The sequence below is a fragment of the Macrobrachium nipponense genome, chromosome 36, assembly GCF_015104395.2.
Source record: "Macrobrachium nipponense isolate FS-2020 chromosome 36, ASM1510439v2, whole genome shotgun sequence".
Classification (NCBI taxonomy): Eukaryota; Metazoa; Arthropoda; class Malacostraca; order Decapoda; family Palaemonidae; genus Macrobrachium; species Macrobrachium nipponense.
Genome location: NC_087220.1, coordinates 16,712,071 through 16,720,985, shown reverse-complemented (window position 1 = coordinate 16,720,985; position 8,915 = coordinate 16,712,071). Strand labels below are relative to the sequence as shown.

At 28.8% G+C, this 8,915-nt stretch overlaps 1 long non-coding RNA gene across 1 annotated transcript; it reads left to right on the top strand.

Moving 5' to 3' along the window:
* The first annotated feature begins 3,316 nt into the window (after nucleotides 1–3,316).
* Nucleotides 3,317–8,892, top strand: LOC135203277 (uncharacterized). The gene is made up of 3 exons (XR_010311894.1): nucleotides 3,317–3,449; nucleotides 5,907–6,008; nucleotides 8,814–8,892. It is a non-coding gene; the product is annotated as an uncharacterized LOC135203277 (long non-coding RNA).
* Nucleotides 8,893–8,915: the final 23 nt, after the last annotated feature.

The window sequence follows — 8,915 nt, the reverse complement described above, 5'->3', positions numbered from 1 at the left end:
CATTACAATTTTTTTGAGTGTTTCTGTATTTAATTCTTTTGAAGTGTTTATTTCATGTTCTGTGTGGTTAATGTTTCTTAGTGTTTTTACATTTTGGGCACTTTTCCACAATTTTTCTGTTTACATATTTTTGCATTCACAATTTGTTTGATTAACGTAGGTGATCCTTACTGATTATCAGTACATATTTGGTTTAATTTAATAATTGTGAATAATTTGTATTAACTTAGATTTCTTTTCAATTTCAATTGTTGCATAAGTTTGAATTTTACTTGAATAATTTAGTTTCTTGATTAATTTTTTTAAATAACGCTGATTTAATTTAGTTTGATAATTAATTATTAAACTTTGTGTTGTTTTCAAGTAGTAGTAAATTTCCTTGAGGTTGTGAATTTCACTTAAAGCTTTTGGATTGAAAATACGTCTCTATGTATTTAGAATTTACATAACAGTGTTTCACATTATAACCACAAGAATATACATAACAGTGTTTCACGTATTAACCAACAGTATAGGATTTTATATTAGGTAGAAATATGGAGTGGCAATTGTGCTGTTATTTTTCAATTTATTGAAATGGTTAGAACCAGGGAATTACTAAGGTGCTTAAGGTTGTTGTGGAGTGATCACCTACGTTAATCAAACAAATTGTGAATGCAAAAATATGTAAACAGAAAATTGTGGAAAAAGTGCCCAAAATGTAAAAAACACTATATATATATATATATATATATATATATATATATATATATATATATATATATATATATATATATATATAGATATATATATATATATATATATATATATATATATATATATATATATATATATATATATATATATATATATATATATATATATATATATATATATATATATATATATATATATATATATATATATATATATATATATATATATATATATATATATATATATATATATATATATATATATATATATATATATATATATATATATATATATATATATATATAACTGAATCACGAACGTTAGGAACGTGATAAATCCATAAATAAAGATATATGCCAGGAAGGAAAATAAACGAAGGAGTAACTGCGAAACCTTTCGACGTTTTCCACGTGTTTTACTAAGCAGAACTGACATACATGAGGGAAAAGACAAAACAAGAAGATTCGTATAACTGCCAGATATGGATTATAAAGAGATTAGTACCTAGAATCCGACATACCTGGAAGATGAGTAACCTTCCAAACAAGCATAAACAATGGGTGTGATTAAAAGTTTAAGATCAATCATCTCAGATACCAAGGACAAGTCAATTAAAGAATTATAGGTGACAGCTGTTCAGAACTTTGGTAAACAAAACCATATTCACAATACATATTCACAATACAGGTTAGACATACATACAACGAAGATAACTCTAGGGCAACTAATTTTTATTAAGTCTGTAATTATATCTTTGAGGTCATTCTTAAACATGTCACAATACCAAAAGGTCTAAATGAAAAAAGGCCACGACACATTGAAATTACAATGAAAAGTAAGTGATTAAAGCAAATTCTAAAAGATATCGTGATAAGACATCTCTTGACCTTGCAATTACTGAACTACCAACCCAATTTTATTCGGAGGTAGTTTTCCCTTAAATGAATGAATATTTACCTTAGATTTGTTTGCCCAGTTTTTACAGAATATTTATGCTGGCTTAGCCTTACTTCTATGCCCTTGCTAAACTGTCCGAGATAAAAATTAGGGACAATCCCATACATGGAATTTATATGTTATGTTTGTTGCCTTTCTCTGGGGCTATTTTTTCATTAACATTCCTTTTAGTGTGTTATTATAGGAAAAACAAGGTTGACATTAAAAGCTTTTAACAATGATTTAATGGTTTCAAATCCGTTTAAAGTAAGGCTGTCCACCAATAATTCTTTAATTGTCTTGTCCTTGTATCTGAGGTGATTATCTTAAACTTTTAATTGCACCCATTGTTTTATGCTTGTTTGGGAAGGGTTACTCATCTTCCAGGTGTGTCGGATTCTAGGTACGAATCTCTTTATAATCACTATCTGTCAGTTATACGATTCTTCTTGCTTTGTCTTTTCTGTCATGTATGTCAGTTCTGCTTAGTAAAGAACGTGGAAACGTCGAAAGGTCTCGCAGTTTACTCCTTCGTTTTATTTTCCTTCGTGGCATATATCTTTATATATATATATATATATATATATATATATATATATATATATATATATATATAATATATATATATATATATATATAGATATATATATATATATATATATATATATAAAGATAATCCGTTCTTTTAGTTTCCCTCGTGGCATATACCTTTATTTATATATATATGTATATATATATATATATATAATATATATATATATATATATATATATATATATATATATATATATATATCTATATGTATATGCATACACTCACCCACACACACACACACACACACACACACACATATATATATATATATATATATATATATATAGTATATATATACATATATATATATAATATATATATATATATATATATACTATATATATATATATATATATATATATATATATATATATATATATATAATACATACATATAATAAAAGTGAATGTGATGGATATCTCCTCTTCTATCACTTGGTCCGACTTGAAGGAATCGATTTCGGATCTCAGCGTTAAAAATGATCTAATTGTTTGGAAGTATTTTTCAGTGATACTTGAATGGTTTTTTTCACTGATTTCAGGATGGGTCGTTTATGCAGAGTAAGTTCTGTCGCGCATCTGAAGCTTTTGATGCCTCTGATGCTCTTTGTTGGCATTTCTGAGGATCACCACTGGATTATGAAAGGTTTGTATCAAGGTATTATTTTATTGTAAGGAAAACTGGTGTATAATATTTGGCTTGATAAAGAAATACTGAGATTAATGTTACATAAATCTTTATATACAAAAGGTGGACAGGCGATCCTTAATTTTTTACAGACAGTAGATTATGAACGAAGTTTGTTGTGAATATTTATGGTATATTCATAGCCAATATGTACACATGTTTACGGAACTTTTGTCTTTTTTCATATTACTCCTTAATTCTGATTTACCTTCTTTCTTCTATTTCTGTCATACTAGAATCTGTCTAGATTTCTAGTTTTTTTAATTTTCTCCTTTCTTGAACTTTTATTTGAATTTTGTTGTTCCTTTCCACCTAATACTTGCTGATATACGCTATATGTTTATAATATCGTGTGTTTATGAATAGATGACTGGTTTTACTGTTTAGTGAAGAAAGTAATATTTTATGGCAGGTGGAAAGTCTTGGCTGTTAATCTTGAGAAGGTGAGTGGGGACGCTATCCTCCCACCCTAAGCAAACTTGAAGATATGGAAGCGGAGGGATACTTGGTGGTCCTGTCTGCATCGAAGACCAAAGGTGAGGAAACTTTCATAAGTGACAGACGAACTTTGTCTTGGTGTCACAGAAAACCCTTTATTTTTATCTCTCTTTTCGTTTGAAAAATAAAATTCCTACTTCTTCTATTCAATTGCTCTATATTTGATCAAATTAGTTTGATACAAACTAATTCAGAAACATCCAACAAAAAAATACAGAAATCTTTGTGAAAATAATTAGTTAGTAAGATAAACATTTTATATTTATTTCTAAAACGTATATCTCATTTTTTGGTTTCATTTGTGTATCTATTTCAGTTAGCCAGGTGTCGCTTCAAACAATCCGGTTTCTATGTGACAGGTTCATCTGGGTAACATTGGTTTCATTTCATTAATTCAATCTAGTTCTCCTGAGAGATGGAATGTTGCTTATATCCAGCAATAAAGTCTATTTTTAGTACTTCGGAGTTTATCTCAGCGCTCAAGCTTATTTATGAAGTCACCTTGTATGATGATTAGGTTATCCAGTCAGCCAAATTACTATTTTTAATTACAAGGTGGATTTGCTGAGTATAAACATACGATATATATATGTGCGTATATATATATATATATATATATATATATATATATATATATATATATATATATATATATATATATGTGTGTGTGGGTGTGTATATATATATATATATATATATATATATATATATATATATATATATGTATATATATATATATATATATATATATATATATATATATATATATATATATGTGTGTGTGTGTATATATATATCTATATAATATATGAATAATTATCACATCGAACCGTGATCCATTTATATATCAATTCAAGCTACAAATGTCCTTTAATATCTAAATTCACTTTACCTCCCAAATGATATATTTTCATATATGTACCGAAGGGGAATTTTTTAATTGATAATAATTTCGTCCCCCCATGGGATCGAACCACCTTCCAAGTGGACGGGGACGAAATCAGGACAGTCAGTGACGCTATCCAATCAGCTGATTGGATAGCGTCACTGACTGTCCTGATTTCGTCCCGTCCACTTGGACGGTGTTCGATCCCATGGGGGGACGAAATTATTATCAATAATTAAAAAATTCCCCTTCGGTACATATATGAAAATATATCATTTGGGAGGTAAAGTGAATTTAGATATTAAAGGACATTTGTAGCTTGAAGTTGATATATATATATATATATATATATATATATATATATATATATATATATATATATATATATATATATATATATATATATATATATATATATATATATATATATATATATATATATATATAGTCACGGGAACCATGGGGTAGAGTATCGTACTTAACTACATATTTTGCCAATAATAAAGAGATAAAAGCGTACATTAAAACCATTCACTGCATAATTCATAAATATATACAATATTTAATAAAATCCAATGCAATTCATCAGCATGTAAAGAATGTAAAATTAATTTATGAACTATTAAAACGGGAAAACACAGTATACAACTAAACCAAGACTATACAAATTTATTTAAGATAAAAAAAAAAACAGTAAAAAATCATGAACAAAAAACCAAAAAAAATAAAAACTGTAAGGCCATTCTGCACCTTATCCTCGCAAAGGACGGGTAGTGATGAAAAAAAAAAAAAAAATCGTAAAAACAAACAACTCACTTTAGGCGACAAACTAAACTAAACAGAGGAGGATTGTGTATTCAAAGGTCGTTTTCAATATGTACTTAGACTATAATTGTAAAGTCCTCATCATCAATATACTTGTATAGACAAGTGGAAGGAGTGAAAACTATGTTTAATTGTTTATCCCCAAAGGTACGTTGTTTGTTTTTGAATTTTTTGAATTTTTTTCAATCACTGCCATCCTTTTTCAATAATTTTACTGTTTTTTTTAACCTTAAAGAAGTCTCTTACTTAGATTTAGATTTTAGTCTTTTTTATGTTTTCCATTTAAGGCTTTCATGAATTATTTTAAAATTTATAGTTCTCACAACACGGTTAAATTGTTTCGACAACGCAAAAAAAAAAAAAAAAAAAAAAAAATCCTTCACACTCCCAGTATCCTGTTATTTTCTAGTTGTCATTTTATATTCTCGAGAGGGAAACATAAATCTCTTGGGAAGCACCAGCGATTTTTTTTTTTGCTTTACATTTGTTCTGCATTTTTCCGTGTTTAAAGGACATTCAAAAAACCAATGTTTTTCCTGTAATAGGCGTTGCTGGTAAACCTAATTTCTTATGAAACATTTTTTCTCAACAACAGCTTTTAATGATGTATCCATATCTTTTATTTCTTCCTATCTCAATAACAGGGATTGCTGATATAGATGTATCTTTTAAAATTAAAGTTTCTTCAGTAACATATTTCTCAGGTATCTGTACCTGGTACATTTTTAAGCCACGTATTACTAGGTAAGTGTATTTTCTAAAACTATTTTCCTTCCAACCACAGGTATTGCTGAGGTAGCTGTATCATCTAAAGCTTTAGAGGATCTTACAAAAATGCAGGATGATGGATATTGACCTTTGATTTACTATCTAATTCTCTTGGCAAGTAAGTCCTTTATTTGAGTTTTTTTCTCTGTTTATAAAGTTATAGCTTAAAATTATAGTTTATGTTTATAGTGTTATTTGAAACAATAGCTGTGGTATTATGTTATTCACTCGTTTCATTTTATAATTTCCTGACTTGAAAACTACTGGCTTTTACTGTAAAATACAAGAAGTTACCTTTCTGTAAATATGTAATATACTGCTTCAACGTTTCCTATTTTCATTTTTTTTTCAGTGTTTTGATAGGCAATTATTCATTAGCTGCTCATACTTTCAACTTATCAGACCTGTTTCCTATCAGCTATACTATGTTATTATATGGTCCTCATTAGGGTCCTCATAAAACATACCAACTAATTTCAAGAATTCTCACATGCGGGGTCCAGGCTGGAAAGAGGCAAAGTAGGAAGATCACGAATAAACCCTTCCCACAGATTTGGCAAAATTGACATGGCAGACGGTCCTCACCATTATTCCTAGAACTGAGAAAACATCACTTTTTTTCTGCTATGAGTGTATGAGTGTGTTATTTTTTCAGTGCTTTATTACTGAAAAGTTGCTACTATTTGCAAAAGAAGTTAGTCACCTAGTATGTTAAATTTCCTAATAATATTTTCATATTTCAGGATAAAATACCAATTTTGTTTTGCACCTAGAGCAGCATCCTGAACGCCTCTCATTTCTCTCGATTCTTTCTCTAATTTTCAGTCTATAGAAAGAGATCTTATGGGAAGTCTAATATGATGACGGCTTTCGTCATTCTTAATATTGGAGTTTGTGTGAGATTCGTCCTTCTCTGAAGGCAAAATTTGTAATTCTTTTAAAAACTTCGAGGGCAACCTGCCTCCTTTACAACTTACCGACCAAACTAGCAGAATAATCTGGAGGTACCAGACGATTATATAAGCTAGACTTCTGTTGATACATTGGCCTCCTTAATACCACAACCCACCTCTAGTCCCGCTCTAAAATCTTATAGTAGACAGCAATGGCTTAAACAATATGAACCCAACCTAAAGAAGAATAAGGACATATACAAAATGACTTTACCTTATAATTATCTACTATATTAATCAACATATTACCAACCGGGCTCCCAATCAATTTAACAATCAAGGTAAGTAATTTTAAAGATAAATTTAGATGAAATATGCTAAAGATGGAAAAGCAAGCTAGGACACAAGTGTCACTAGTAACAACGCCTAAACTCAACTCCAACATAGCCCAAGTTACTGAAGCATCTGAATCCCCCATGGATAAAATCCAACTTGAGTTATAACCTCACACTCCTTAATCGATAATACACTAAACAATATACGTATATATATATAGGAGATATATATATATATATAGATATATATATATATATATATATATATATATATACATATATATATATATATATATATATATATAATATATATATATAATATATATATATTATGATTTATATATGATATATATATATAATATATATATATATATATATATATATATCTATATATATATGTATATATATTATTATATATATATATATATATCTATATATATATATATATATATATTATATAATAATATATATATATATATATATATATATATATATAAAGGTTTTTGCCACGAAGGAAAAAAGGAAAAAGCGATCCCGCTTTTTCATTTTTTCCTAAGTGGCAAAAACCTTTATTTAAACATAGCATCACGTTTTATATACTTCGTGATCAAGTTATATATATATATATATATATATATATATATATATATATATAGTATATATATATATGACCACATCAAACATTTCTCACACTTTTTTTTTATTTCATTTCATTACAGGGCTGCTATTAAGCAGGGCCCACAGTCAACTGCCTAGCGCACTTTTTGCCAGTGGGGATGAACACCTACTATCTGCCAAAAAATTTGAGTGGTTTCTTAGAAATGTGTAGGAGGTATGTCAGTATGCACCTTGGCAGCCAACCCAAATGGGGATGGGGGATAGTTTATATTAACACTTTTGAGTTTATGAGTACGAAGAAGTTTGGGTAAAGGAACTATATCTTCATGGTAGAAATCAGCAAAGAGTGTTCATTTTCTGCCCCAGCATGTTTCGCACAAATGCAGACATGTCAATAAGAATCATCCCCCAATATAAATTCCTGGATGGAGATGGAGAGTCATTAATTGAGATAGATGCCCTGAATAATCAGCAATGTCCACTGTCAATTTCTTGTTTATACTATTTTGTAGATGTACATTGGCTACACTATAGAAAAGCAATCATTGATATCGAAAAAACCTTTTTGTTATTTGTAGGTGATGTGGATCCTAAAACACAATCTTTGGTGATTGCATCTTATACAGACATGCCGAGTAATGCAAGGCTCATCCGGCATGCACCATTGTTACCACATCTCCAGTAGTGAATGGAAATTATGATCTTATGGGTAGCCATTACAAGGCAGGATAAAGAGCCATCGTGTTTTGAGTTCATTCATATTCCTCCGCTTTATCAAAAAATGCACCATTCTTGCCAATATCAGCTATGAGAGACTTCTTGATGATAATTGCTTAGTCTAATGAGGGCCAGTGAGAAACAAAAGTAGCCCCTTTGAAGCTCATAGCTACAAAAAACAGGCTTTTCATACATCAAACAAACGTTCACCTTATTGCTTTCTCCATGGTTGTCTGCAAAAATATTTTTATTCAGTATTTTATGTTCATGACTCATTGAAATTTAAAACTATCGAAGTAAGTTGGGCAATAGGATAATTTAACATTTGACTGATGTAATGTATTTAATTTTTCATTAAAGGACATTAGATTTGGAGAAACGTGATGCAAGGGAAAACATTCCACGAGCTTCAGCTACATTCACATCTTACATGAAATTTTAGCCAAGTGAGTATTTTATGAT